General features: G+C 40.3%; 1 protein-coding gene across 4 annotated transcripts in view; it reads left to right on the top strand.

The window, feature by feature from the left end:
- Positions 1-27,955, top strand: part of Thada (THADA armadillo repeat containing) — a 294,393-nt gene that overhangs the window by 139,446 nt on the left and 126,992 nt on the right. The gene's annotated exons all lie outside the window — the stretch shown is intronic.

Genomic DNA, 27,955 nt, shown 5'->3' with positions numbered 1-27,955 from the left:
AATCTGAGATAGTCAAAGATTACAATAACATAGAAGATTTAAATACTACTCTAAAACCAGCTTGTAGAGAGCAGTTAAGTCCTTAGTAAGTGTGTGTTATTGACATAGGCATGACCATGTCAGTGACGCTAGTACCTCAGACCCATGGGTAAAATTTCCCTGGGGAAGATTCAGAGGGATGGCAAAGCCTTCCTCTCGCCCATGTGGGGCTGGTGATAGTGCTTGCAGAAAATGTTCACAGCTGCTCCCCACCACCCCTATTGTGAGCCCAGGTTCATGGCCTAAAGATTGCTTCCCTACAAAGAAAGAGTGCTCCTACTAAGATTAGCTAATCCTGCCTCCTTTTTCAGTTGTATATATTAACCCTGCTTCCTTCTTCAGCTAGCCGTGTGCAACACCCTCACCTCTCTGTTGAACTATATATGATAAACACACTTAGCTTCCAGTGCACTATAGCTTTTCCATTAGAGAGTCAGACCACCTGATCCCATATATTCTATGTCTGTCTGTCCTTTCCTCATTTCCTCAATTCCAGGCCCCAAGCTGTGCAAGGATAAGATACCAGGTACTTAGAACATTGTCTGGGTTAGTTTGGTTGGTTTAGTTTGAGTTGTTTGTTCACGGTGTTGGGTATCAAACCCAGGGCCTGGCTCATGCTTGGCAAGCTCTGTCACTGAGCTGCACCCTCAGCCCTGTGTGTTTAAGATCTCCTGAGAGGCCGGAAACGTGGTTTAACAGTTAAGAACACTTGTTCCTGCAGCAGACAGAGGTTCAGTTTCCAAATTCAAGCAAGTTTTGATGAAATTAGTTTCTTGGACTGAATGTTACCTTGGTCCTCTCTGGTATGCGCTCCTCTCTGGCTGTCCTTTAGAGAAGCCTGTGGAAGTCTGCCTTGAAGTACGTACCCTGCTTCAGGATCAGTGTCACAGGAGAGAAGCCTAAAGAGATGAGGAGAGAAGAAGAAGCAAAGTACTGTTTCTCTGTTTTAACTCATACAGTTATAATGAAGCCAGGCATGTAAGGGAAAGCCATCCAGACTAATACAGAAAGATCAGAAAACCCAGGTAGGAAAACCTTAATGTAATGGGGTTAAATGTCCTGCTTACAAAATAATGCTGCTAGGTTTATATGTTAGGGAATTCTAGAGAGCCCAGGAGGTTGACAGTCTATAATAGGAAAAGAATAGAGAAGGATGCTTTTAAGGCTCCAGGCAGTGGTGCACATCATTTAACACCTTAACCCTATCATTTGGGAGACAGACAGGAGAATTTCTCTGAGTTTGAGGCTAGCCTGGTCCAGGGCAGCCAGGACTGCATAAAGAGACTCTGTGTCTCTCATCTCTGGTGGTATATAATAGCTGCACATATTTGATTGGCAGGTAACGGTATGTCTTTTCAGTGCGTGTGTGCAGTGCATCCTCGGGCATTTGTCATTTCTTGGGGAGAACATTTACACTCTGAAACAGCAGGCTTTTTTTTTTTTTTTTTAACTTGTTCTGGTGAGTATCTGTCAGTAAATGGGAAAGAAAACCCTGAATCCAGATGAAGGTGGGGTCCTAGGGAGAGTGCTCTGTGTTCTGTGAGTGAGAGCATGTCCTAGAACTCAATAACTGACACAATTGGGTTCAAAAGTCAACTCTGAATCATGCCAGCATTTTGGGGACTATGGGGCATGGAACTATTGTGCCAACAGCCTTCAAAAAAACTCTTCAAAAGCAGTGGAAAAGCATTTTAAATGACCACATAGTTGTATTAATATCAGTTATTTTCAACTGGCTCATTAAGTGTATCACTCATAAGTGCTCTGTGCTTCATTTGCTGAGAACTAGTAAGGATTCCCTAAGAGTAAATCATGTCTGAGTCACCTCATGGCTTGATGGCGTTACTTGGCTGGTAGAAGTGTAACTTCTTTAGTCAGTGTTTGACTCACTTAAATGCAAACAGACTCAGTTGCAACTTATAAAGTATGTGTGACATAGAGAAATGACTGAAAGCTCAAGGTCTTCAGGAGTCAGGGTGACAAATGCAAGCTCAGGCCCCACCCATTACCTCTCTGCAGCTTCGGGGGTGGAGGCAACTGGAAAACCATGAACTCAGAATGTGAACTTTATTTATGATGTTTGTTTTCCTTTTAATGCTTGGTTCTGGACAGATGGTTGAATGTCATGTTAGTCCCTATGCTTTCTTATGTATGTCTGATATAGCCCTTTATTGAAGAGAGAGACTGGCAAATTGACTCAACAGATAAAGGCCCTTGACACCAAGCTTAACAGCTGACCTGCTTTTGATCCTTGGGACCCTCATGATGAAAGGAGAAAATGACTTGTACGAGCTGTCCTCTAACTTCCACACATTAAGTAGTTTTTAAAATATATATTCTAAATAGCCTTAGAGAACTGTATTAGTGGCTTAAGACTAGAGATATGTACCATGTTCTGGTTTTTAAAATTAAAATTATATCTGATTAGAATGTAGGGTATCTGCTTTCATATAATTTTGTGTGAGAAAGTCTTAGGAATAGTGTTTTCTGTAAGAACAAGGTGCATTATGACACACTGCTGCTGTCAGAGAACAGAGCTTTGCCATGGTCCTTTTGACTCTGAGGCCCACATTGTTTTGTTTATTATTCTGCTCTGGGACCCCCATTTTAGGAGGGTCATTGGTAGGCTAATATTTATTTGGTGCAGTGAGCACAATGTGGAGGAAGCTAGACATCTGGAGACAGGCTGGGGAAGACTGGGTAGAGGCAGCATGGTAATGGTCTCTACATACTCAGGCTGCCATATGGCAGAAGGCACACAATTTGTCATTTTTCCTCCCAGTGGAAAAGTCATTTCACTCCCAGTGGGAATGTAGGAGAGATTTCGGCTCTGAAGACAAAGAACGGTTTTGTGAAAGGCAGTGTTCTCCATCAAAGACATGAATAGACTTCCTCATAGCAGGCTGCCCAGCAATGAAAGTATTTGAGGAAAACTGATTAGATGTTGGACATATTTCCCAAAGAATCTCTGATATACCTGAGGTTGGGCAGACTGACTGTCAAAGTGTCTATTTGGGATGTCTTGTTACAGAACCCTGAGGATCTCAGGCACAGTTCCCGAATGAGTGCTGAGTGAAACGCTTGAGTCTTGTAAATATCTCACACCTGTGTACACATTCTTATGTGTTCCTCAGCCTTACTAAGGAGAGAATTGGGAAGCCATCTTGGCATGGTCCACATGGTTGTGGTGGTCTACTCCTAAATTATGCCCTCTAGAAATTAATCCACTTAAATTTAGCTTCTAAGTAACTTCTGTAACTTTGTTCTGGATGGTTCTGAAAACACTCTTTTGGCCTTTGTGATGTTATGTCTGAAAAGCATTCCTTATTGATTTAATTATCTTTTTCTGTGGTTGCTGTATTTCTCCCATTCCAGATGTTGGCTTAAGTTGCCTTTGTTTCCTAACAAGTATAAGGAATATCTGAGTCTTGAGAAGTCAAAGGTGGCCTTTTTTAAATGGCTGGATAACTCTTTGTTGTCCTAGTTTTCAAAGGGTCTTGTTTGAATAGAGATGCCTAGGGAGAGGACTGGAGTCCCCAAGTCTTGCCCATTGCACAGGGGAACACCTAAAAAGTGGGCCTTGTTGGAACTGCAAATGAAGGATTTATCTTTCCTGGCCCTCCTTTGGTTACCACTGAATTTCATAGGGGCTTAGGGACAAGTAAGGGCTTAGGGAAAAAGACTCCTGGCACCCTAATCTGCTGACAGTTGGGTTATCAGGGGTCCTGTTGCCCTGTTTGTCTAGAACTCTCTCCTTTGGTATTACTGGTGTGACTAACTGTAGACGCCAGATCAGACTTTGGACAAGATGGCAAAGTACAGAGGTTCACCTCTGCTCAGGGAGTTTTCAGCAGTTCATTTCCATTTTGTCTTTAAGCCAGACTGGGATCCACTCGTCTCTCTGTCAGGGTTAACTCACTGAGCTAATTGTGATACAGAGATACACATGCGAAATAACTCCCTGAGACTCTAGTGACAGCAGCTTGGGCCTCATGAGGAGGCCTTGGAGCAGAGATGGAAGTACGGGTTGTCGGTGCTGTGATACCTCTTGCTTAGCCTCCTCCTCCCTGTGGCCCCATCCAGCTCTATTGAGAGATGTTTTCATGCTCTTCTGAGTTTGCAGATTCCATCCAGAGGTAGTTGAAGTTTAACATGTGGAATGAAATCATGTTTTTTATTTTGTGTTTTTCCCCCACCCCTGAAGTTCTGGCATAAAAAAAGAAAAGTAAATACTCATTGATTTTTCTCTCTTAATTCTTAGAGCAGGCCTGGCCAACACAGTCAGGGGTGCCAGAGCTCTTTAAGACTTTTTTTTTTTTTTTTTTTTCAAGTATGTTTTTAAGCAACAGGAATGAGGAGTTCACCTCTCATGGAATGCATTGACAAAGCAAGCTAGAAAAACAAAACTTGTAGGGACCAGCTTTTCTTCAGTGTTATCTGTTACTTCAACAAGCCAGTTCAGGTCATGTTAGAACAAGTGATTAGATCTGCAAACAGTCTCATTCTTAGGTAAAAATTCAATGATGATAATCTATAGCCTGTTGGTGTCATTTGGTTGAAAAGCTAGAATCCAATTAGTTGGTTGATGAGCCAAGTACTTGCTAAACATATGTTGTGTATCCAGCTTGTATTGAGTTGTGGGGAAGCTGGAAGGAAAGGGGTCTCATCCTTGGAGAACTTACTGTAAGGTCATTGAGATAAAGTACAGGCTTGTGGCCCTGCCATCATGTGTACATTAACCACATTGTTAATGTGATACATGCCCTAAGGACTGAGGCTAGTGAGGTGAAGAAGTCTAGCAGGCTTTCCCAAGAAGCTGGACAAACAAATTTCAGGGAAATTCAGTTTGCCATTTTAGGCACTTATAGAAACAATCCACTGTGATCTCGTGCAAGAATGAAATGAAGCCATCCTGCTCTGCAGACGGGGCACCCAGATATGGGGCAGGGCTACGAAAGCTCTAGACTTATAACTCAGTGATTATGGGGCATTGCTTCTATTTGAACTAAGGGTGACCCAGGAAATGCAGAGACAATGGTTTGCATTTTTAACAGGAGAAACCACTGATCACAAATCTTTGGAAACTTTAATAAAGAATAGTATTTGCTCCAGAGGCTGTACTTTTTAATTCACTAACATTACACATTTAAAAATACTTTAATAATTTTTTTCCATATAAAGCTTTTCTTTCCCTGGCCTTAAATATTTTCTCAAAAAAAATTTGCCAAGGTGCTCATAGATAATTTTTAATGCTAACTTGAAGGGCTGCACAGACCAAGCCCATGCTGGCTAATGTGCACTCATTTCTGTATGTAGTAGGGACCATTTTTACATCAAAATTGTACCTTTTTTTTTTCCAGACAGAAAGTATGAGCTAGGGAACAGCATGTAAAAACTAAATACAGTACAGTAAAATGATCTGGGAAAATGACACCATAGTATATTTTGGTTATCTTTTCCTGGCCCCTGGTGCTTGCTCACTCCCCACACCTCAACCCCACTCATACCTTCCTCTTTCTCTTCTCCTTCCCCTTCCCCCTCCCTTTGTACCTCCCTCTCTCTGTTCCTTTTTCTCTTTGGGCCTTGACTCTTACCTTACCATGATAGTCTCCTGTCATTCTTAGGGATATATTCCTAGATCCCCAGTAGTTGCATGAAGCCACTGCACTGTATTTGTTCCCGTGAATGCAGACATATACACTAAAAGTATAGCTTTTGTATTTGATGCACAACCTCAAAACCCACATGAGTCCCCCACCCCTGGTACTGCTGCATGGATAGGAGACTCATCTTTATCATAAATGTTAGGTTTACAGCCCAGTTTTCCTCTTTTCCCACTGGATAGCTTTCACCTTTTCACTTCAGCATGCTGTGTTGTGATCGTTCCTTGACAGGTCTGAATTACCAGCTTTATCACTACTTTTTTGCTTTGAGACATTTTTCAGTAAAGTGTGACTTGAACACAACCACTGTTTCTCTGCAGCAGTCAAATAAGCCAGACAACTGAGCAGCTCCCAGGCAGGAAGCATGAGGAATAGCTGAGCAAAGGGATAGCCATGTTTTGAGCTGGATTCTGGCAATATGAGATTTAATCACTTTACTCAAAATGCTATATAAATGAAAGCTTATAGATTGTTTATTCCTGAAAATTTCCAAGTACTTTGGGCCACAAGTAATTGGAACCTTGGAAAGTAGACCTCAGGGTAAGTAGGGGACTGCCAGCAGCGTCTACAGTCTGGCTAAATAAAGCAGCTGCATTATGACTTCATGTCAGTGCATGAAGGGCACTGAGACTTCCATGCTTTTGCTTGCTCTTCCCCATCTTCTCCATTCACGTTGGCACCTCTTTTTTCCCTCCTTTCAAACCAGGTATAGACATCAGCACATATTTCTGTCTCTCACTTGATTTAGTGAGCACTCGTCACTACCACTCCATTGGTCTACTACTGAACTTACTTAGAGTCTACTGTGTTCTTGTTTAACCCATTACCCCTACTTGATCAGCTTGTGTTTATAAGAGCCCTTGGAGACCACTGGTGCCTTTCCACAGAGACATCCACTCTCCATACCCAAAACTGTCTCATGTTCTGTGAGGATTCTGAGAAAAGTTTGTATTCATTGTCCCATACTTCATGCCTTGCCCTGTTCGTTCCTTGAACCACTACAGGCTAGTTCCTTCCCACCACTGCACTGAAACTTTATCTAAGTTTCCAAAGCCCCCCGAATGCTTTGCAGTAGTCTCTGATTTTATCCCAAACTGATAGTCTTGCGACTCCCTCTTCCACAGCGTTTACCACAGTGGCTTCCTTGAACCATTGCTTCTCTCCCCTCTTCCCATTCCTCCCTACTCTACCTTCCTGCTGCTCTTTTTTTTTTTTTTTTTTTTTTTAGATATTTTATTTACACTTCAGATGCCATCCCCTTTCCCCATTCCCCCCCACCCCTCTTAGAAAACCCCTATCCCATGCCCCCTTTTCCTTTTTGCATTTATACATTTTTTTTAAATAATGTTAATCATAAGCGTTATAAGTTTGGAATTGTTCAATGAGAGGTGTAACCCACTGACCGACCTAGATATAACAACTATCTTTGACTGGTGGAGATACATGAATATCTGCCTCCCTGTCTCCCCCCTCTTTCTCTCTTTCATCACCTAGCTTCTCCTATCCTTCTTCTCCTCCTCTTCTTACTCCTTTTCTTGCTCTCAGTACTCCTCCTACCTTAGCTCCTCCTACACATCACCCTTCCTGTTAAAATGAAACTTTTCTCTCAAAATACAATTAGAGCATAATTATGCCAATTTGTACCAGTGAGGTACAAGATAGTCCTAATACCCAGTCCATCATTTTGTTGACTAACCAGCACCTCTGTCATCTATCCTAACTAAAACATTTAGTTCTGAACCTGGCTTTAGGATGAATGTCAGCTGACTACCATCCACTCAAATCTTTTCTCTTACGGTAAATAGCTGTAAGTTTTCAACCCCGTCAGAAATCCAGAATGACTGAGTTAACTATAATTGTGGGAAGCACAAAGCATAGCTTCTAAAACTTAGCCAATTTATAGAGACCTCTGAACACCTGAAAAGCCCCTATACTACCGAACATTGGAGCATCAAATCTTCAGCCTTCTGGCCCAGAATCATCTGACAGACCTTGGTGATGCAGGTTTATTAAGGACTGATTACTCTGTCTAGGCAGATATAATCAGTCGACTATTCTGCATGTGTGTCCTTTTCTGGACAGTAATTTGTCTGTAGATGGAGAGAGGCAATTCTTGCCTAGTGGCTGTTACCACACAACTGGAGTAACTCCAAGGATGCTCAATTTTTTCTTAGAATCCATGACAGGAAGCTGTCAGGAGCAGACAGGTCTCTAATCAATATGAACATTAATATATAAATATTTGTAGCATCAGTTCTATGGACTTCTGATGTTTTGAAAACCAACTATCCGTGTAAGGTAACCTGGACTGTTTTCTGTTAACTCCTCTCAGCTATTTCTAAGTAAAATATGGAAAGCACCCTAACAATAAACTCAAAAATATGAATTAGCTATAGTCCCTTAACTCATAGGTTAACCGTCCCAAATCAGTTAAAAAAGTTAAAAAAGGGCTGGGTCTAGGCATTGTATTCCTAAATGTGTTATACAGGCACAATGCCCATGAATGCATCAATATTCATCTCATTTTTATATTAATAAGAGGCTTGTACCAATGAAAACCTTAAATTTGAGATCAAAGTAAATTTTGTACCATTTAAGAATTTATAACTTCATCTTGATAATAATTATACAGATTTCTACCAGTAGGTTATGGCTATGCAGTAAGTCCTAGCTAATCCCCCCTGTTCCAACAAAACCACTACTTGTCCCTAGAAAGACAGACCGTTATTAACCACATTAGTCCCCAAGCTCAGGGAATAGGGGCGCTGACTCTTCTTTAACTTCTTCAAGCTGATTAAGGGCGTTGAGATTTTAGAAGAGGGGTTGGGGGGAGAGTAAGTTGATAAGCCTCTGATGCTGTGTCTTCACTGAATCGAGATGGAATTCCAGGACATCAGAGGTTTGGGCAGGTCTGCTCAGTATGCTTGATGAGTAGATACACCAAGGCTGTGTATTCTGCAATATACAATTCTCAGAACAAGTTTTAGTATCAAGAAAAAAAAAAAAATTTCCACCCCTAGGGGGCTGACATTTTTTTTAAAGATGTTGGTTCTGAAGACTTTTTTTTTCCTCGCTTCTTAAAATTGGTTGAAGTATATACGTTTCAGATTTTATCCCCTTAGCCTACTTCCTCCCACCACCCAGAAACCTATCCCATCCCCCTCCTCATGCTTCTATGAGGCAGTGACCACACCTACCCCCCTCACTATCCCCTCCCCGCCCTCACATCCCCCCCCACTGTGTGTTCATTCATTCATTTTTCATTCATTTTTTTTTTTATGGGACCAAGAAACTCCTCTCCCACCTATGTCCGACAAGGCCATCCTCCCCTACATATACCTCTGGAGTCTTGGGTCCCTCCCTATGTGTTCCCAGGCTGGTGGTTTAGACCCTGGGGGGCTCTGGTTGTTTGATATTGTTGCTTTCCACCTGGGGTCAATAACCCTTTCTGCTCCTTCAGTCCTCTCACTAAGTTCTCCATTGGGAAACCCCTGATCATATCAGTGGTTAATTGTGAACATTGTCCTCTGAGTGTTTTAGTCTTTGGCTGACCTCTAAGGAGACAGCTATATCATGTTCCTCACATTATGCACTTCCAGCCATCCACAACAGCCATCCACAACAGTGTTTAGATTAGGTGGCTGTACATGGGGTGAATACCCAGGTGGAAAGGTCTCCTGATGGCCCCTCCTTCGGTTTCTGTTCCATGTTTTGTTTCCCTATTTGCTCCCTTGAGCATTTTTATTTCTCGTTCTAAGTAGAACTGAGGCATCCCCTCTTGGTCGTCCTTCTTCATGAGCTTCATGTGGTCTATGGGTTGAGTCTTCGCTAATCCAAGCTTTTGGGCTAACATCCGTGGAGATATGTTTGTGTAGCTACCTTCTTTTATGGTTTTTGGAAGATTACTTTCTTGCTTTTTCTAGGTTGTAGTTTCCCTCCTTGTGTTGGAGTTTTCCACCAATTATTCTTTGAAGTGCTGGATTTGTGTTGAGATACTGTGTAAATTTGGATTTGTCATGGAATATTTTGGTTTCTCCATCAATAATGATTGACAGTTTTGCTGGGTATAGTAGTCTGGGCTGGCATTTGTGTTCTCTTAGGGTCTGTATGATATCGGTCCAGGATCTTCTGGCTTTTATGGTCTCTGGTGAGAAGTCTGGTATAATTCTTATAGGTCTGCCTTTATATGTTACTTTGCCTTTTTCCCTTACTGCTTTTAGTATTTTTTCTTTGTTTTGTACATTTGATGTTTTGACTATTATATGGCGGGAAGTATTTCTTTTCTGGTCTAAACTATTTGGAGTTCTGTAAGCTTCTTGTATATTTATGGACATCTCTTTCTTTAGGTTAGGGAAGTTTTCCTCTATAATTTTGTTGAGGATATTTACTGGTCCTTTTAGTTGGGAGTCTTCCCCCTCATCTATACCTATTATCCTTAGGTTTGGCCTTCTCATTGTGTCTTGGATTTCTTGTATATTTTGGGTTAGTAGCTTTTTGTATTTTGCATTTTCTTTGACAGTTGTGTCAATGTTTTCCATGGTATCTTCTGCACACGAGATTCTCTCTTCCATCTCTTGTATTCTGTTGGTGATACTTGTGTCTATGACTCCTGATCTTTTTTTTTTTAGGTTTTCTATCTCCAGGGTATTGTCCCTTTGTGATTTCTTTATTGTTTCTACTTCCATTTTTAGATCCTGCATGGTTCTGTTTAATTCCTTTTCCCGTTTGGTTGCATTTTCTTGCAATTCCTTAAGGGATTTTTGTGTTTCCTCTTTAAGGGTTTCTATCTGTCTACCAGTGCTCTCCTTAAGTTCTTTGAGAGTGTTATTTATGTCTTTCTTAAAGCCCTCTATCATCATCATGAGAAGTGATTTTAATTCTGATTCCTGCTTTTCTGGTGTGATGGGGTGTTCAGGGCTTGCTCTGATGGGGGAGCTGGGTTCTGATGATGCCATGTAACTTTGGTTTCTGTTGCTTACATTCTTGCTCTTGCCTTTTGCCATCTGGTTAACTCTAGTGCTGCCTGTACTTGCTGTCTCTGACTGAAGCCTGTCTTTCTAGTTATCTAGCTTGTGTCTGATCTCCTAGGGGTCCAGATGTCTCTGTGATCTTTTCCAGCTGCACTGATTACAGTGGTACCTCTAGGATGCCTCAGGATATGGTGCCTCCAAGGTAGTAGTCCAGCTAGGTGTCTGCTGTTCTGGGTGCAGTGTCTCCTCTAGAATATCTCAGGATATGTTGTCTGAAGCTCTGAGTTCATTTGTTCCTCTGTGGATCTGGATTGAATGGAACTTCCAGTATGTCTCAGTTGGAATCCGGGGTCCACACAACAGCAGACCTGGCAGAGGTCTGATCTAGGCCTCAGATCTGAGAACTAGTTTCTAAGACACTGTCCAAGTTAGAGCGCCTGGGATCCCTGCTTCCTCTGGGTTCTTGGAGGTTGGGGACAAAGCTGCCACCCAAAATCTGCTCAGTGCTCTGGCCCAGACAGGAAGGAACCAGTGTTCTGTGCCAGGAGTAACCTCCTGGGTCCTTTTGGTTCCCAGTTACTCCCTGTTTAGGGCGGGCCCTGCTGTCTGCTTACCTAGGATACTGCCTGAGTTCCAGTGCCTGGGATCCCTGTTTCCTCTGGGTTCTTGGATGTTGGGGGCAGAGCTGCCACCCAAGATCTGCTCAGTGCTCTGGCCCAGACAGGAAGGAACCAGTGTTCCAGGCCGGGAGTGACTTCCTGGGTCCTTTTGGTTCCCAGTTACTCCCTGTTTAGGGCATGGCCCTGCTGTCTGCTTACCTAAGATACTGCCTGAGTTCGAGTGCCTGGGATCCCTGCTTCCTCTGGGTTCTCGGATGTTGGGGGTAGAGCTGCCACCCAAGGTCTGCTCAGTGCTCTGGCCCAGACAGGAAGGCCCTGCTGCTCTTGAAACACTCTCTACTTCCTTGTCCTACCCTCAGCTTTTTCCATTCATTCCCTTGCTTTCCCTGGGCTTGCTACATGCCTACATTAGGGAGTCAGTCTTGATCTCTGATTCTTTCATCAGAGATTTTCATAGAGCAGTCATCACTCTGACTGCCCCACAAACACCAGCAGTCAGGTATTGGATCAAGTGCAGTATCTGCTGTCACACTCCACCTTCTCCATAAACAATATAACAGGGATCTGACTGTGTTTACACTTGCTCCCTAGCAGGAGCGTTGCTCTAAAATAAATCCCTGGCCCCTGAAAATCTTTCAGTAAGTGTGAAATTATTTGCTCTTTTTTATACTAGTTTGCAGTAGCAAGTTGCAGCACTTTATGACAGGCCCTGGAGAAAATAAGTCTACCACATCTACAGACTATTTAAGAGTCAGGTACTAGTTCATTAATTGTTCACTCAACAGAAATGTACAGAGAACACTAAGGCACCAAAATAGGATGGAAAGTTGGACAGGGCTTTTGTCAGCTGAGGGATCTTGGGCTGTGGTGTTTCTGTCTCTTTTTGTTCAGATTTTCCCATCCTAATTAGTGATAAATGATACTTAGCAGATGTCTACGGTAGAGTAGAAACTATTATAGGACTGTCTACATATTAGCCTATTTAATCGTCAAGACAGCACTGTGAGTTTGCTGTTGCTATTACTGTCATCTAAAAGGGGTGGCATGGAAATACACCCTAGGTCATATTGTTAGTGTGAATTAGACTTGGGTGTGAGTTCAGGTGTTGGCTCCAGAGCGTGTTTGTCTTGGGTTTCCTAGTTCCTCACCCAACAACAGGCTCTCCCACCTACCTATTTCTGATGCGCTATCTGTAGAACAAGACAAGCAAGTTTTCCGTATGCCAAAGGTAACCTCCAGTTTTATCTAACAGGTGTTGGGCTCACCTTGTTGTTTTGGATGTTTCTCCTTTGGGGGATGACATTGGTAGTGCTCTCTCATTTTCCAATCTGAAATCAGCACTAAAGGAAGAAAAAAAATTACAATTAAGCCCATCTTCTTGGGACAGGTTACTAAATACAGTTGGCTCTGCTGAAGTCCTGAGATTCTTGAAAAATACTGAGACTTTCTTACAAAAGAAATTTTCCTTGTTATAGGAGCTCAGGGTCACCATACACTTACAGTCATCTTGGTAAAGAACAAGTATTGCTTGGGGCTGAGATACATAAAGTCCTAATGAGATTATTTGTGGGCTGTTATTTATGTGTGCTTTCAAAAATAAATAAGCTTTCCCTCTGACTCTAGTGTGTGTTATCCTGAGTTTCCACTGTTAAAACTTACATAATTTTGGCTTGTGGGTTGCTGAGAGTGAAGGAAACCCATTTACCTGAGGATTTGAAGTTTCCAAAGGACTCGTACATGCTGATCTGTTCATCTTTCCTTTACTGTCTTAGAACAGAATCACATGGTCGTCAGTACACATTCCAAAGTTTTAGTTTCCTCCTATCTTCTTATCTGACCTAAACCTAACCAGGAAAAGGCCAGTGTGGATGAATAAGGTGTTTAAATGGGTTGCATTGCACCAAGGTGCATCTAGAGACCTTGTGTAATGATCTTGAAGGACCCTAACAGTAGCAGCTGGGTGATGTAAACAGGTTAGAATCACCCTTTCTTGTCAGTTTTATGTTTCTGTGTACTGAATACCACTTCTGTCTTTCACTGGCTGAATTTAGTTTAATCTGAATAATCACAAAACCATAGTTTGATGCCCTGGGGGTGGGGGGCATCCCATGTTCATCACAATATTCACAGCATCTATAAGAGGTATTGTGCCTAGAAGGCACTGCCACGTAGGCAAGCCTACTCAATTTTGATCACTGCAGCTGTACTGGAAAAGGCCATCTGTTCTGGTACAAACCATGGAAATATATTCAAATAGCCAAGAAAAAGCTGAGTTACTACTGAAAGATGTGTCACACAGATGAGAAAATAATTTACAAATAGGCAGGAAATATTTTCAAAACACCAAGAGCGTCCCTTGAGCTGTTCTTGTGGGTGATAGGTGAATGGTGTTAGCTTGTTTCTTACTGGAGTATTTATTCATTTTTTGCCCCTATAAGGGTCATTATTTCCTACAAAACCAGAATTTGAGGTATAGCTCCATTTGAATGAGGACAAAAATAATAAACATGGAAAATCTAATATGATACTTTGATATTAATTATAACCCATATGATTCTAATTAAGAGAAACTTTTAAAGAAATGGAATTCTGGGTGTGGTGATACACACCTTTAACCTAGTACTTGGGAAAGAGGCAGGTTGATCTTTGTAAGGCCAGCCAGGCTACATAGTGAGTTTCAGACTATCGACATAGTGAGATGGGGGTGGAGGGGGGCAGTGCATGTAAGGGGATTTGCATTGTGCTGTCTAGTTGAGTATGTCCCTAAAGTATTAGCTTTAAAATGCCATGACCAATAGAATTCTGCATTGTAAGCCAGCCCATAGAACAGCTTCTTTATGCCTTCCTTTTTTTTAAAATTGGATATTTTACTTATTTACATTTCAGATGTTATCCCCTTTCCCCATTTGTCCCCATAAACTCCCTATTCTATCCCTCCCCCCTTTTGCTTTTATACCATTTTAATTACATGCAAGTATTAAGGTCAGTTCTAGGTTGAGAAACTAGCAATACAATAGATGCAAATAGTCAAGGAACAAGCAAGACAATAAACACAAATAGTCAAAGAACAAGCAAGGCAATAAACAAAGTTCTGTGATCACTCCCATGTTCACTATTTCTAAGGACTTATCTAAGACCAAATTTTCTGAGCCTATTTTCCTGTCCTAGCCCAAAGTCATTTTCATGCCTGAAGCCTACTTCTTTGTTTAGCCTAAAATTTAGATTCCTGCCTGAAATTACTTCTTTGTTTTAGCCTAATGTCATATTCCTGCCAGAAGCCCATTTCCTTGTCCTTGGTCAATATCAGACTCCTGCCAAGCAGCCTATTTCCTTGTCTTTGGCCAATGTCAGATTCCTGCCAAGCAGCCCCAAAAGCTCTCCACAGTTCTCCTTTTTTTATTTCATAAACAAGACTGAGTCTGTCTTAGGTCATTCTGACAAGAATGCCTTCATTACCTGTCATGGAATATGCATTATCAAAAGCAATGCAATTCTGTCTTAGGTTGGTAAGTTTCTATGCAGAATCTTACCCGTCCTTGGCTTGCCAGCCTGTTAAATTACTAACTGTCTGGGGGTCAATTTTCAGTTTCAAGTCATGTATTTTGGCTGCCAACATGTTGATGTTGTTAAAGACAAGCTTTCACATGGTGGGCAGGAATAAAAGTATTCCTAGGATAACAAGAGCTAGCTACACATTTAAAAATGGCTGGTCTGGGTGTAGAAACATCTGCCTATGTCTCAACACTTGAGAGTCAAAGGCAAATAAATCTTTGAGTTTGATGCCAGTCGTCTACATACTAAATTCCAGGCTAGGTAGGGTTACATAGTGAGATAGCTACACTGAATTTTATATTTTGGGTATTTCACCTTAACAAATAAATGGTGCCTGCTTCTGGAGAGTTCTAGTACTTTGGCATAGTAGGAAATATAATGTCATAGGGCTGTGTGGTCTGCCTTAATACGAATATGACTACTGTTGAATATAAGAAGTCATTTACCCTTTTAAGAACTCTAGAACTACAGATATTTAGCACGTTGAGGAACCCAAGGGCTGAGGAGAACATCTTGCTACTATCACATTAGGTCAACCTTCCTAATGGTTTATTTGACCCTTTAATATGGTTCCCCTTGTTGTGGTGACTCCTCCAAACCAGAAAATTATTTTCATTGCTATTTCATAACTAAATATACCATTATGAATCATAATGTAGATATGTTTGAAGATAAGAAGTTTGCCAAAGGGGTTGTGACCCACAGGTTGAGAACCTGTGCCTTGGATGTATTAAGACCTTTGGGATTGGAAGGGATTGTTCTATCTTTAAAAGGATTGTTTAAACCATGATAGCCACTGTCCTACAGATAAGCCAAGGGAGAGAGCACTCTGTCCTCACTGTTGGACGAGCAGTGTCCATCACTGATTAGGGAATAGTGCCATGACATGCCCCCATCTATGGGTCCTGGCAACTGTTAAGTCACCAAACACATTTCCATACTATTAATAAAGAAAATTTGAATCCAATCTTATGTTGTCTTGTTAGGGTCTCCCAACTATAACTTTCCTTTGTTAGTGAGACAACTGTAAACTGATTCATCTCGCCCTCCCAGTGGCGCTAGCGTCAGGATCTTCTGAGGACCAGAGGGCCATATTTGTCAGACTACAAAGATTTCAACCCTACGTACATGTATCTGGTGATAAACCTACAGTAATGATTTTAGGAAGGGATGAAAGTGTGGGGAATAAACTCTTTCTAAATAATGAGACCCTTGCTCTTTTTAACCTTGAAAACTTTTTTCCCTTTGAATCATGGTCTTACTTTGAGTCAGTCTTAGCTGGCCTAGAACCCTCATGTCTGGTGGACCCTTGTATTTTAAACTTTACAAAAGATAGTTCGTGTGTCCTCCATGTATGTGTCTTTTACTCTCGTCCCTAGTTCCTGTCATCATTTGAAGGTAACCAAATGGTCACTGGGATTTTAGCAGTATCTTTTCCACATTTAAATTTAGTATTTTTCTAAGAAGAGGCTAGAAAACATTAATGACTTTCTTTAAAAAAAAAAAAAAAAAAAAAAAAAAGTAGATTCCTTTGCTTTCTTTTGACTAATGGTTTTGCCATGATAACTATTGGGAAAGTAAATGAAGTGCTTTAAAGTATATGGGGGAGTTGTGCCTTGTCCAAACTGGTGATGCAAATTATAAATTAGCGACGCCAAATTCCACTAGCAAATGTTGCGGAAGCCATAGAAATGTATTGATGAGATCACGCAAGTGAGTGAAGTGGCCCAGCTTGTTTTGTTTCCTTTTGCTAATGTTACATTTATTAGGCTTTTGTACCAAAGCCAAACAGTGCTGGGTTTCATACTTACTACTTTATTTTTAATCTAGGGTTAAAAGTTATGTCCTTGGCAGAATTGAAGAATGACTCAGACATTCTACACTAATTTTATTGATTTTTGATAGGTAAAGAGGGAAGCTAGCAAATATATGTTACTGCATTAAAGCTGCCTTTGTGAAGTGACTGAACTGGAGTAGAAATAAAGAGGGATGTTTTAAGAGCTTTCTTGGTTTGTTTGCATTCATGTGTATGTCTTCTACAGACTTACGTAATACAACTTACCCTTAGACTGTAAAAGCCCTTTTTATTGAAACTAGAGGTGGAATTAGCAGTGATTTTTTTTTTTCCCCCTAGTGCGGTATAGTCTTAGATACCTGACTATTTTAGAGGTTATGAATAGTATTTTTCATTGACATGTTCCCCCATCTTAGAATGCAATCTCCATGAAATTAATGTATTAAGCTAAGGTCACACTCAGGAAAGAACTTGTGGGTAATAAGATTCTTCTGATAATTAGTAGCCCAATTAAATACTAGAGCACTTTAGTGACAGAGGGATGGAGTGTGCTTCTGAACCACCATTGAGATTGTATACTTGTAACACAAATATTCTCTTTATTACTGCCAGGCCATACACATGTGTAATCATTTCTGCTTCATCTTTGGACTTTCACAGCAATTTTTTATGTATTCATTTATAGTGTATTAATAGGATGTTGACTTGAGTTCTATTTTCCCAGAATTTAGGATGATATGGTCAAGTTTTTGACTGTTCAAAATATTAGAGAAAGGCCTAATAAACTCAAGGTGCGGAAAAACATTTGGTTTACCTTAATAATCACATAGAAAATTATCCTAAATGCAGATGAGTTTACTAAAGCTGTTTCAACAAAATTGATATCACTTAATTGAGTAGTTTAAAAGGTGTATTTAAAAGTAACAATTTAATTGATTTTCACTTATATAATTATTATTTTTTGCTGAAGTTGTAAAAATACTTTAGCTTCTGTAGAGTAACATGTAGTTGTACTGCCAATATTGGGAGACTGACAGGAGGGCCACAAATATGAGGCTAAGACAAGTTCTTCAAGTTCAAGAGCCTGTCTCAGAAACAAGCAAGTAGAAAGCTAACACCTCAGAGCAGGGGCACTCTTGCCTTATAGTGCAGGTTAGTTAGAGAGTAAAGTTATGCAGCCTGACTAGATCTCAGCCATTTATTTCCTTTGTGAGTTTGGGCAAGTTGATCTCTCTTATTAGAACATTGTACTAAAATGTTTTTGGTTTTGTCTTTTAGTTCTTGTGTGATTGTTAGCCTTTAATATTAATTTTTATTAATTTATTCACTTTATGTCCTGTCACAGCTCCCATCCTTCCTGTCCTCCCAGTTGCACCTTCACACGGTCTTTTCTCTCATCACTCCTCTCTTCTCAAAGAAGGGGAAACCCCCTATGGATACTAACCTGCCCTAGCACATCAAGCAGGACTAATTGCATCTCCTCCCACTGAGGCTAGACAACACAGCTCAGCTAGGGAAAGAGATCCAGAAGCAGGCAACAGAGTCCGAGACAACTCCTGCTCCAATTGTTAGGGAACCCAGATAAAGACCAAGCTGCACATCTGCTACATATGGCCTAGGTTCAGCCCCTGTATCCTCTTTGGTTAGTGGTTCAGTCTCTGTGAGCCCCCATGGTTCCAGGTTAGTTGGCTCTGTAGGTCTTCTTATGGTGTCTTTGACCCCTCCAGCTCCCTCCATCTTTACCCTGACTCTTCCACAAGACTCTCTGAGCTCTGCCTATTGTTGGGCTGTGGGTCTCTGCATCTGTTTTCTATCAGCTGCTGAATGAAGCCTTTCAGAAGACAGTTATACTAGACTCCTGTCTGCAAGCATAGCATATTTTTATAAGCAAAATATCACTAATAGTGTCATGGGTTGGCTCTTTCCCATGGGATGGGTCTCATGTTGGGACAGTCATTGGTTGGCCATTCCTTCAATCTCTGTTTCATCTTTATCCCTGAACATCTTGTAAGCAGCACAAATTTTGGGTCGAAGGTTTTGTAGGTTGGAGGGAGATGCCTCCCTCCACTGGAAGCCCCACCTGGCTACAGGCAGCAGCCACTTCAGGCTCCATAACCCCGCTGCTAGAAGTCTCAGGTTGGGTCACCCCCAGACTTCAGTAGCCTCCTGGATCCTGGGTGTCTCGCTAATCCCAGCGATGCCTCTACATGGATTTCTACCCTCTTTCCCTGCTCTCTCCCCCACTCTCCACACCTTACCTTACCCCCTTCACCCACCCAGTTCCCTCCTTCTGTCCACTCATTTCCCCTTCCAAGTGAAAGTCAGGCCTCCTCCCTTGGGCCCTCTTACTATTTACTTTCCTTGGGTTTGTGGATTGTAGCATGGCTATCATGTACTTTATGGCTAATGTCCACTTATAAGTGACTACATACCATATTTGTCTTTCTGAGTCTGGGTTACCTCACTCAGGATGGTATTTTTGAGTTCCACCCATTTGCCTGCAAATTTCATGATGTCCTTGTTTTTAATTAATTTTTTAAAAATGATCACAAGGGAAAGTTAATTCTAGTCAAAAAGTTGAAAATTTTACTCAGCTTGATTAATCTGGGAGGAAAAGTAAAATAGGAGAAGGGAAAACAAGACAGGATTATAATGTCATTTTTTTAATATATATGAGAAAATATTTTTTCTTGTTCCATTTGTTTGCTCATTTGTTTGATTATTGTTGTTATTGTTGTTGTTTAGGGACAAGGTCTCACAATACAGCGCTGGCTGTCCTAGAAAATTCAGTCTGTGGACTGCCTGCTTCTGTTCCCCCCAAATGTCTATTCTATATGTTGTATTCTGTCTGGCATCTCACCTGCACAGTTTGAGATTCAGACATGTTGTTAATTATAGTAGAGTTGAATTCTCTTATTTTGATCTACCATAATTTGTTTACTTTTTAAACTCTTGACAGACATGTTGTATATAAAAATTTAGCTATTACAGATAAGTTGTTAGGAACTTCCATTCATGTACATGTCTGTATGGATATTAGCTTTCATTTCTCTAAATTAAATACATGGGAATGAAATGGAAAGGCTTTATGAGGTTTTTTTTTAGTTTTTGAAGAAACTGTCAACTTGTTTCCATAGTGACTGAACTATTTTTACATTCTCACCAGCCAAGTGTAATTGTTTTCTGTGGTCTGGTGTACACATCCCGTGCTTACGTTTTTGCTTTTGTTTTTGAGATTTATTTGTTTATATCCCATAGTCTTTTCCCTGCTTGTATGTATTGCAGGACAAGTGTTTCTAGTGTTCGTGGAGACCAGATGAAAGTGACAGATCTCTAAGAACTGGAATTACAAATGAATGTAAGCTGTCAAGTCTGTGCTGAAAACCCAACTGGGGTCTTCTGCAAGAACAGCCACTGTTCTTAACCACTGAGCCATCTCTGTAAGCCTCAGTGGTATCAGTCATTTTCATTTAGTATTTCTACTAAGTGTGTAGTGCTAGATCATTCTTATAAAATACATTAATAACTGATAGTATCTTGACTGATGTTTACTTACCATATATGACACTGGGTTATACAAACACATATACTGTCCTTTGAGTTTCCCAAGTAACTCAACGTGTTGAGCCTCTTCATGTGTGCTCCCTTCCCCTTTCTGAGGTGTCCCTTCAGAGCTTTGACTCCGTTTTTATTTAGTTGTTTGTTTGTTTCTGAATATATTCTGGACACTAAGTTTTTAGGCATAAATTAATTTATTTCCCTGCATTTAGAACCAGAAAAACAAAATTAAGCTGTGGCAAGAAAGATTATAATTATACCAAATGAAGTACTTTTCGACTGTTGTACTACTATAGTCTAAGGATGGGTTTGGGGCAAACAAAAGCAATGTAAAGCTTTTCTGGGGGGTGCTTAGAAAGGGCCGGTAGTCCTTAGCAGTAGTACTACAGGTCCGTTGGAATGTGACTCAGGTTAATTAATTTTCCTGGAGACGAGTTTGTTGCTAACATCTCAATACCGTTTCCTGTGTTGTACCATTTTTCTAGGCCAAAATAGTGCAACTTTTTTGGAACTTTTCAGGCTTTTCCATGTGCTTTTTGTTTTTCAAGATTTATTCTTCCTGATTTTAGTTTGAATGGTTGCTAGGAAATAAAAGGATGGTTATTTAGGGCGTTAATTAGCCTTAGCAGAAACAGAAACACACTGCAATCTCCGTTGGGCAATGGTCATTTAAATAAATGCTCCACTTTCTCTCCTTCAGCAGTAGTGTTTATGTGGTATTGTGAGGCACATTCACTTAGCTCTCTGTAAGGCAAAATAATTAACCAGATTTTAGAAAATCCAGATGATTTAGAGGTCGTGGGGTTGTTGTGGCCTTGGGAGGAGTGAGGGGTGCTTTAATGACAGGGTTCCAATACAGGTAATGAAGGGCTTTCCTGTGTAGAAAACACTGGTCATTTGTTTTCAAGTCTGACAGAGGCCCAAGCCCAAGAGAGCTGCTCTGACGATAGAAAAGTCGAGTGAGGTTAGTTCTAGGCATAAAGTTTTAGTATCAGCATCAATGTGTTTATGAGATCAAGCAATGAAATGAGTCAAGAGTGTTAGAATCTTTCGGAAACCTAACAAATTCTTGTCATAAGGGAAATTAATCAAGCTGTTTACATTTAAAAGTATTTAAGCTGTCATGTGGAATGCTCAATGCACAGGTTATGTTAATTTTATTAGTTTCTGCTGCAAAAGGAATTTTAGTTTCAGACTGAATTTTAGGTCATAATTAGGCTGATTAATCAAAATAGGCACTATTATGATGGACACAATTTTGCCAATAAGTTTGTTTATCCTGTAGCATAAAATTTTTGGCTTCAGAATTTGAAGAACTCTTGGAGAGCACTTTCTGCATCCTGCTGACTGTGGAAGTACAAGAAGATTCTGGAAGATCCTGTCAGGATCTTGGAAGAAGTGTTAGTTGATTGGCAAGAAGTCAGGTGACTTCAGATGAGGCAAAACGTCTTTGCCAGTTTTGCAAATTTTGTGATACGTGGTCATGGTTGTTGGAGAAGGACTGCGCCCTTAGTTGCAGTTTCCGGTACATCTCCTCTGCTTACTGACATACTTCTCCGATGTAAGGGTTTCACTGGAATGCAGAATGCTCTGCTTGGTCAGCCAGGCATGACTGTTTCTGCCCGTGCTTTGCTTGGGGAAGTGCTTTAGAGCAGCTTTGTGATCCAACCACAAAGCTGGATTACCATATACACTAGTTATCATATACAATCCACTTTTCATCACAGATGCACTGTTTTGTTTAAAATAACATTAGTACTTGGGGAGAGCTCATTCACTTACTGAGAGCGAGCCCATCTTCCTAATGTGCTTCAAATGCCAGACGAGCATTGGCTGGGCCATGCTGAGTTCTTTGGCAACTTCTCGTGTGGTTGTGGCTCCGCGTCCATGGCTGCAGTCAGCTGTCACCATAAACTCTCAAAGGCAAGCTGTGCTTGTTCCTTACCTCTAAGGCCATTCATTCATTTGCAGACTCCTAGAACCGTCACTTACCGAGTGTTAGTAGCCTCTGGCTAGTTCAGTGTTGACATTGAGAGCTGTTTCTACTGCTTTACCACTCATTTTGAATTCTAATAAGAAAATCACTCAAATATACTCTTTGTCTAACATCTTTTCTACAGTATAAAATAAACAAAACAAATGTAAAGTAAGAAGGTGTTAGTTTTTAAAATCAAGAAATGTGTATTAAAATGTTGTAAAACTTATACACAATTATTAAAAATGTATTCCTCGGGGTCTAAAGAAATAGTCCAGGGTTTGAGAGTGTGTATTGATTCTTTAGAGGATTGGAGTTTGATACCCAGCAACCACATCATGTGACTCACAGCCACCTGTAACTCCAGCTCTAAGGGGTCCATTCCTCTGATCTCTGCATTCATGTATACAGACACACATAATTTAGAAAAACAATAAAAAATAACTCTTTAAAAGAATGCATTTCTCTATCACACAGCAAATTTTAACACTATAAAAACTAAAATTGCTTTTGTACTTGACCTGATCATATCTTTTCAGATATTTATAGTAGGCACTCTGAAAGTTAATTTGGTCAAAAAAAAGTTTATTAGGCATTTATGATTTCTCTAGCTAGTCTAGTTTTAGGGTATTTTGGATGTCAGAGTTGTTTTTAATATGTTGATTTACCAATAGGAAACTATTAGGTTTAGGAATATTTGAAATTTTTTTAAATAAAAATAAACAATAGTTCTTTCTACATCTTCTCCCAGATACATGCCACAAGTAAAAAGAAGAGGGCAAACTCTCAGTACCTTTCTGTAGTTTTTTTCTTTCTCTTTTCTTTTTTAATGGAAATTACATTTATTTTTATTGAGTTTGGTCCAATATTCTTTTTTTCTTTTTATTTTCTTTTTTAATCTTTTTTTTTATAGTTTAGTTATTATCCCCCTCTTGGTCTACCCTCTGGCTGTTCCTCATTCTGTTGTCCTCTATGACCTGGAAAGTTATTTGCTGTAAGCACAGACCACTCTCCCAGATTGATGACGAGAGTTCCAAGTGTTTTGAGTCACTCCTGGCAGTATAACACCAAAGGAGAGCCAGCCTGTTTAGCTGACTTCCACACCTGTCTACTACCTGCAAGAAAGGGAGACACCCTGAGACCAGGTGCTACTATGTTCAGAACCACCAAAGAGTCTGAGGGCACCTTTTTCTAGTCCCTGAAGACAGAGCAGGGCAGTTGGGGAAAGCTTTGCCTCTGAGAGGACTATGCAGCTCGCTGACTCAGTGTGCAGAATCTGCATCCTCAACTCCTCTGCGGAGCTCACTCCAGCCTGTAAGCTTCCAACATAGAGCAGAAATGCTTTTCCAGTTGTTGTAGGGGACACGCCAGAACAAACTGCAGCTCACTGAATGGCAAGAAGATAATCCGTGTTGCATCTTTAGATATTTAGAGTAGTTCATTTTTATTTTGGGTAAGACTGAAATTATTTTTCTTAAATCTCTGGGTCTGAGGTGTCCAGTGTCTTTGTGTGGACATTCTTATAAAGAGTTATTACTAAAGGGAAACTGTATTTCAGTATTACAGAAAAAATCTTCTTTTCAGTTGTCTAAAACATTTTATTAGAATCTTGAAACTTTACTTTCAAATGTTATTCATTATTGGCAAAAAGGTGATAAATAGTTGAATTGAAATTTTAGATGAAATATGAAGATTATATTTCATCTCCACTTTTGTAAAAGCAGAGAATCAGGAATTAGCATTTAAAAGCCATTATTGAAGAAGTAATTGTAATTATGAATAATGAAAGTGCACTGTCCAAGGACTTTTTGGACATAGATACTGCACATTTCCCTTCCATCCTTCTTTTGGGGAACTCATTCATGTCATTGCCCAGCACTGGAACGGTATGCATGTAATCACTGTACCTCTGCATTCATGTGTCTTTGCCACATGATGTGGCTGGGTGCTGCTGACAGCGATGTGCAGCTGCCATTTTAATTTAAAAATTAGCACCTGGGTAAGGCCTGGTAAGTGAGCAGCAGAGTGCTGGTGACTGCAGAGTCATGCATCTTCTGAGACCCAGGCTTGGACCTGCATTGGCCTTATCCCAAGTGGTCACATTACAGTTCTCTAATGTTCTGTTGTGGCTTATTATTCTCAGTGTTTCTTTATAAGGTTTTGATATATCAATCACAGTTAATTTACATAGAGATACCCATTTTACCTGCAGATACATTGATATTTTTTGTTTTGTTTTGCTTGTCAGACCTGACAGTGTACAGTTTTTAGCTTAGCAAGTATCTGATGTTCTTATTCATGTCTCATAAATCCAAAAGAAGGATTGGTTTTTTTTTTCAATTTAATTTCAGAAGTCCTAATCCATTTATATTTGATATATTTGAATGGGGAAACCCATGATGAACTGAGTTGAGGGTGTGAGTAAGTACAGTTGTTAAGTTCTAGCTACCAATGTGAGTAGACAGGAAAAAGCCAGTGCAGTTGGCAGTATCTTCGATGAGCTAGAAACAGGTTTAGGGGTGTTGAGAAAGCCTGTTAACCTGGACTATCACTAAATGCTTTGAGAATGTGAAGATGACATTCACAAATATATAGACTTTTAAATTTATTGGATGCAAACTGTTAAGTATTTTTCTCTTCTATACATGCACACATAACCACCCAGGATTATTTTTTCTGAAGGCAAGATTTGAAATAGCATTCAATGGAAAATATCTTTGCTATAGTAATAGTGGAGTGAACAGAACATACATTTGAGCCCTAGACCTGGAGAATAAAGGTGTGAGAGCAGAGAGACTGAAGCTTCTGCTCTACTTTGTAGCTTATTTGGATGGAGAGTGAAGGGTGGGGCTCTATGAGCACATGAAGTAAGTTTGGTACAGGCAAAGCTCTGTTTCCTGTTTTGACACAGAGAACACTGGAGAAAAACAAAATATACTTGTTCACAGAAGCTTTAAGTTTTCAAATGATCCTACCTATCAGATTATAATAACTGGTTACCACTCATCTGGTAGGCACTGGGCTCTACATTCATTATCTCACTGAAGCTCACAGTAGCCTTGAAAGGTAAGTAAATCTTAGAAAATGTGTTGGCTTTCCCTAAGACCCACACTTATCTACACTGAGGTGTGCTAGACTCCAGAACATGCTCTTAATTCCTGTCCTGTATGCCCTCAAGTTTCTGTTCTCAATGTCATTCAGTGTAGTAGACAAGGTAGTGGCCATGGGTTGCTGTGGGAAGGAAAGGTAAATGAGATATGTCCTGTGTGCTGACACAGAGAGGACTGTGCACTTATAATAACTGCATAGGGATGAAAGCAAATGGCTCTGACCAGAGGTGGTGCAGCAAAGTTGACAAATGAGCTCATGCCCTATTAGAATTCAGATGAAGAGAAAGAAGTTCCCCAAGGGTCACAGGGTCAAAGCACATGTCAAAGGCATTACAAATGATGCAGTGATGAAGATTTGTTTTAATAGTATAACTGGGAACCTGCTGCTCCTCCCCTAGCTTTCAGAGGTACCCTGGAAGGTAAGATTGTCTCAGTCATTTAGTGGGCACCATTTCCCAAGAGCAGATAGCTAAGCTATATGGAAAGCAGACCACAGTTGCCTGTTATTTATAAGCAAGTTTAATGAGGGGAGGTTTTGTGACATATCTGAGTCACAAAACTTACTGTTTAGCATGGGATGAGAAACCACCTTTGTGGTTTACTATTTTAATAGCCCCTAGGTTCTGGTTTCTTTCTTTGTTTGTTTGTTTTTTCAAAGCAGGGTTTCTTTGTATAGCTCTGGCTATCCTGGAACTGACTCTGTAGACCAGGCTGGCCTTATCACTCAGATCTGCCTGCCTCTGCCTCTCAAATGCTGGGATTAAAGGCATGCACCACCACCATCTGGTATAAATTTTCTTAACACATTCCCTTCCTTCTCCCCAACAACTGTCAAAAACCTGCAAGTATATTTTTGCTTAGTGTTTGTATGTGTGTATATACATGTACATATGTGTGTTTTTAACTGTAATCTAACTTCCTGCTTATATAGTTTACACTAGAAGAGTGTAAAATTACCTTTCATTATTGCTTTATGGTGAATGCTATTAATTAAATTTTACTTTAAAAATTTCCATCTTTAGCAAATGCATTGCTTAAAAATTTTTTTAATTTCATTTATTTTGTGAATATATATGGGTATGGGTACATGCATGCCATAGCACATGTTTGAGAGTCAGTTCTCTCCTTCCACCATACAGATCTGAGGGAACAAGCCTTAGAACTTGCTCTGTAGAGCAGGCTGGGTATACATAATGATCTCTTCCTCCTTTTTGGAATTAAAAGCATGAACTAGCATGCCCAGTAAACATGCATTACTTTTTGAGGATAACTTTAGTTCTGCTTGTTAACCTGATGATACTTTAGTAAGTACCTAAGGCAGGGTATGGAAAGCAGAACATTCTGGTATTTTCCTGCCTTCCATTCTTTCCCCTTTACAAATGCCAGCTTTCTTTGGGAAATCAGAATTTGGAAAAGGTCTGGAGCAGAGGAAGGGCCATTCTTTAGTGTAAGGTTGCTAATTGGAAACTAAATATTTGAAATTTTTTCTTTGTAATTGAAAGGAAGCATTTATATATAAGATCCCTTTTGGTAACATAAAACACTATAACACAGGGTGTGAGTTGGGGCTAGGTAGGGGACAGACTAGGAAGCTTCAAAATAGCAGCTGTCCAGAGTGAAATCATTTGCTAATTAGATTGCAAAGCATTTTCAAAATATTTCTTTCCTTTGTTGAATGAACTTTTCTGCCTCCATAGGCCAAAACAAATATTTCACTGTGTTTCCCAATTATAGATTAAATGTTTAATTGTCTTAAAGGAAAATAAGAGAGAAACTGGGCGAGTTGGCAGAACTTAGTTAAAGCCAGAAAGGAATTTCACGGGTACCAGCTGAAGCTTTAGCTGTCCTTCCTGTTTGTTCAGTCTGTACCATGCGCTGATAGGCTGACTGTGGTTTCCACTCAATGTTTACTTTCTCTCCCCTGTCACCTTGAGTCCCAATACACACACGATGAAATTTTAAGCCATTTTGTTCATACAGAAATGGTAGTGTGTGTGTGTGTGTGTGTGTGTGTGTGTGTGTGTTTCTGTGTGTGTGTGTTTCTGTGTGTGTGTTTCTGTGTGTGTGTGTTTCTGTGTGTGTGTGTTTCTGTGTGTGCGTACGCACGGCCATGGTAAGTGTGGAAGTTAAGAGGACAGCTTTGTGGAGTCGATTCTCTTCTTTACATGAGTTTCAGGTTACCAGGCATATGTGAAGGTATGCCATCTCTCTGGCCCCAGAAATTTCATTTGTTTTTATTCTTATATTAAGGTACACGTTGGTGGTACTTCTGAAATATAAACATTTCTTCCCATGACTACCCCTCCATCTCCTTCATCTTCTTGGCCATGGCCCCAACAGACTATATATAAATTCTTTTTAGAACAGTGTTTGCTGTTGAGGAAAGTTAAAGAGGCCATCTCTTTGTCAGATAGAACCCCTGTCTTCTTATCTTTTGCCTTGGCATCTAAGACAGCTCTGAAAATTGAGTTGCTTTTATAAGTGGATGAAGTAGCATGGAGTCTAGAGATGTCTAGCAAAGAATTTACTAAGCTGAGACCTTGCCAGATTGGACTTCTCTCTTATAATCTGTGTTGTGTCTTCAAAACCTCTCTCAGCTTCACAGTCTCACTCAGCAAAATGGCTGTGACCTCTCAGGAGCTAAATGTTTACAATGTTAGAAAGCCCTTAGCT

The sequence above is a fragment of the Arvicanthis niloticus genome, chromosome 11 (assembly GCF_011762505.2).
Source record: "Arvicanthis niloticus isolate mArvNil1 chromosome 11, mArvNil1.pat.X, whole genome shotgun sequence".
Classification (NCBI taxonomy): domain Eukaryota; kingdom Metazoa; phylum Chordata; class Mammalia; order Rodentia; family Muridae; genus Arvicanthis; species Arvicanthis niloticus.
The sequence above is the reverse complement of the archived record's forward strand: the minus strand, read 5'-3'. Positions and strand labels throughout refer to the sequence as shown.